The 3747-nt window shown below is 33.6% G+C and overlaps 1 long non-coding RNA gene across 1 annotated transcript; it reads left to right on the top strand.

Annotated features, from left to right (window-relative positions):
* The first annotated feature begins 1861 nt into the window (after positions 1–1861).
* Positions 1862–3671, top strand: LOC116377710 (uncharacterized). The gene is made up of 3 exons (XR_004212231.1): positions 1862–1935; positions 3259–3450; positions 3606–3671. It is a non-coding gene; the product is annotated as an uncharacterized LOC116377710 (long non-coding RNA).
* Positions 3672–3747: the final 76 nt, after the last annotated feature.

Below are 3747 nucleotides of genomic sequence, written 5' to 3'. Positions count from 1 at the left end.
TGTTGATGGAAAAGGTGTGTCCTGTTGTGTTTGGCTGATTGCACACACACACACACACACACACATTACAGTGGGATAAGGATGAGGATGAGGATGATTAGGGGTTTAGAAAAACATCCTTATGAAACAAAGCAGTTCACAAATAACCACAAGATTAAAGGAACACACGAACGGAGTTGGAGTCAGGACGAGGTTAGCTTAGCTTAGCATAAAGACTGGAAGCAGGTGGAAACAGCTAGCCTGGATCTGTCCAAAATGTAAAAGAATGACACCCCGACGCCTCTAAAGCTCACTAACTATTAACTAAGAGGTCGTATCTGATTTGTTTAATTTGTGCACAAACAAAAGTGTAAAAACGGGTTTAACAGTTTGTGTTTTTAGTCACAGTTGTGTGGTTTTTCACTTAAACCTGAAATTACAATAACTCTGTTGTGACATTTTCATAATATGTTCAACATAAAACATCACACAAAATAAACGAGACACACAACACAGACGGTGTGTGACATTATTTCCATGCAGAGCGGTAGTTGTTGCACATCTTGTCTTGTATTTGTGGTAAAAAATAAATAAAAAAGGAGAGCATCTGCACACGGGATTAATTCTCCATAAATGTTTATGAGTCTCTGCTGTAAACTGGCAGAGAAAATGTTTTCTATAATAATCAGTTGATATGACAAAAAAATACCTAGCAGCGCTCACGATACAATAATAATAATATTAATAACTTTATTATATATTGCACGTTTAAAAACAAAGTTTAAAAAGTGCTTTGACAGACAAAGCAGCAAAAGAGACGCAATAAAACAACAGAGAGCTCAGTGAGGCACAACAAAGGAAGACAACACAGGTAAGAGTTGAACCTAAAACAGTACAACAGATGAAACGGAAACAAATATATATATGATTAAAATAAATAAAATAAAATAAAATAAAATAAATAAAATAAATAAAATAAAATAAAAATAGATTTAAAAATAATAATAAATAAATAAATATATAAAAATAAATAAATAAAATAAAGCAGTAAAGCGGCGACATCACAGAAAATCCAGTCTGTAAAAATAGGTTTTAAAAATTAGAAATACACCTTTTTTTCTTATTTGGGAGGAGATGTTTTTTGTTTTTTCATTTCTTCCAGGAAAAACAAAACAAACCAAAGTTGTTTGTCACACTTTTATTTTTATGCTGCGCGTCTTATTCTCTTTCTAATTCTGTAGAATTTTTGGAAGATGTTTATTTCTATTAAAATATGAATTCAGCATAATGTTCTGCTTCTGCAGTCATCACAGTCAGTTCCTCAGGAGACCAGCAGGTGTCACTGTTTCACACCTGAAACCATCCGAACCCCATTAGAGACTCTTTAGGGCCCCTAAATTTAAAAGGTGAGATGAATGTATGATATGAAACAGTCCATCTTCACAAGTAGTGTACTTATGTACGCATTTGGGGTACTTGTACTTCAGTATTACGATTATATGACACTTTATACTGCTCCTCCACTATTTCTCAGAGGTAAATGGTGAATAATAGTAAAAAGTTGAACTGATTCATAAATATTTTTACTTTAACTTCATTTAGTTGATATTACCTTTAAGTATTTTTTTCGAAAGCAGGGCATGTAATAGTAATGACGTATTTTTACAGTGTGGTATTAGTACTTGTAATAAGTAAATTATCTTAATACTTGATGTTTTTATTCACTCACTATATTTTATTTTTGTATATATCTATGCGTATTTGTGACGATAAACCACTGCATTTTTTGCATACAAAAATTTTGCAAAATTAATTTTATATAATTATTATTTTATTTTATTTCTTTAACGCTACGAATCACATGTTCAGTGTTTCCGGTCGAACCGGAAGTGCTTCGTCGAGTTTTCGAAACACTGCGGAACGTGTCTGTTGCAGCAGCAAAAGTTCCTAAATGTGGTGAGTTAACGTTGATTTTAAACATATAAATTAATTCGAGATATTATCAGCAACAAATGTGTCCGTTAACGATTTAAAAAAACAAACTGACACCGAGACAAACGGTTTGTAGATCCGGTAATTGAAAGGTTAAAGAGTGACCGGTACGCCAACCGAGTCTTTAGCTTAGCTAACTTTCTCTACGGAGAAACGGCGTCTGATGCTAACGATAGCTGTTAGCTGGCTGGTGGTTAGTAAGGAGTGCGCAGGTGTCAGTAGCGAGCTAGCTAGCTAGCTAGCTAGCTTAGCTTCAGTTTGGTCCGTTAAAGGCAACGACGAGAGCTTCAGTAGTGTCCGGTTGTTTTGTTTAGTTAGCCGTTAGCTGTTAGCCGTTACAACAGGTCTGTTAATGTGTCACTGAGTCTCAGTGTTTAACGTTACATCTGCTCAGATATAACATCGTGTAACTGTTGATTATTAACTTTAACTGTATCTTATGGAAGAATAACGTTACGTTTATTTGCAGTTGTGTAAGAAGTACTCGGTACTGAAGTAAAAGTAGAAATACTGCAGTCTAACAATACTCAATTAAATTAAAAGTCCTGCTTTCAAAATGTAAAACAGTAAAATCAACTCGTTGTATTTCTCTTCCATGATTTTAATTAATTCATTGTATTTATTTAAAACATTTTTTTATTTTATTTTTTTATTTTATTTTATCTAGCTATTTTATGTGTTTTTATTGAATTTATTATTATTTTTAAATGTTACTTTTATTACTAGGTTTAATAATATTAATATCTCGTATATGAAAATAAATTGAGCATCATTTAATGTGTAATTCACTGCTTGTATTCATCTTTCATTATTAAATCATCATTCTATTTCTTAAAATAATTTTATTAATATATAATGTTTTTATTTATTTTATTATTATTTTTAGGCTTTTTTATTATAGGTTTACTATCATTAAGTTGAGCATCATTCATTTTTTTCATAAAACAAATCTTTACAAAAGTACAATTAGTAAAATCTACTTTAAGTATAAAAAGTAAAAGTACTTCTAATGCAGAATAAACCTTTTTACATTAATATTATTATAAAGCATGTTATTCTGTTTTCATCACTTTTTAAAACATATAAGGGCAGTTTAATGTTGTTGTTTTTCAGTGTGGAGCCAGATTTAGATAGTAGTATAGTACTACTCTAGTACTGCATTATATCATAAATATCATTATTTAAGTCCTTGAACACACCATGTGTTTACAGATTCTGGCTCCAATAATCTGTATCTGTGGAGTTCAGAGGGTGAAGTATGTAAACACAGTTCTTTTCCTCTTCCAGAGCGACTTCCTCCGGCTGGCTGGTTGAACAGAGAGCGATGGCCGACCCAGAGCTCCTGCTGGACTCCAGCATTCGGATGTGGGTGGTGCTACCCATCGTCTTCGTCACCTTCTTCGTGGGGATCATCCGTCACTACGTCACCCAGCTGCTGCACAGCGACAAGAAGGTCGACCTGGAGCAGGTCTCTGACAGGTGAGACGAAGTCCAGTGGCTCTGAAGATGTTTTCATCTGAAGATGATATATTCAGACTAATGAGTTCATGTAGACGTGTCGTCACTGTTGTAGTGATGCTGCAGAACGATCTGGTTCTGAACTGATCTGAGGTCGTGTTGTTGTTTCTCTTCAGTCAGGTTCTCCTACGCAGCCGCATCCTCCGAGAGAACGGAAAGTACATCCCCCGACAGGTGAGAGACCACGATCATATGTATGTATGTATGTATATATATATATATATATATGTATGTGTGTATATATATATATATATATAT

This window comes from Anarrhichthys ocellatus, unplaced genomic scaffold (assembly GCF_004355925.1).
Source record: "Anarrhichthys ocellatus isolate YVR2014 unplaced genomic scaffold, GSC_Weel_1.0 scaffold1590, whole genome shotgun sequence".
NCBI classification, from domain to species: Eukaryota; Metazoa; Chordata; class Actinopteri; order Perciformes; family Anarhichadidae; genus Anarrhichthys; species Anarrhichthys ocellatus.
This window is presented reverse-complemented; position numbering and strand designations above follow the sequence as displayed.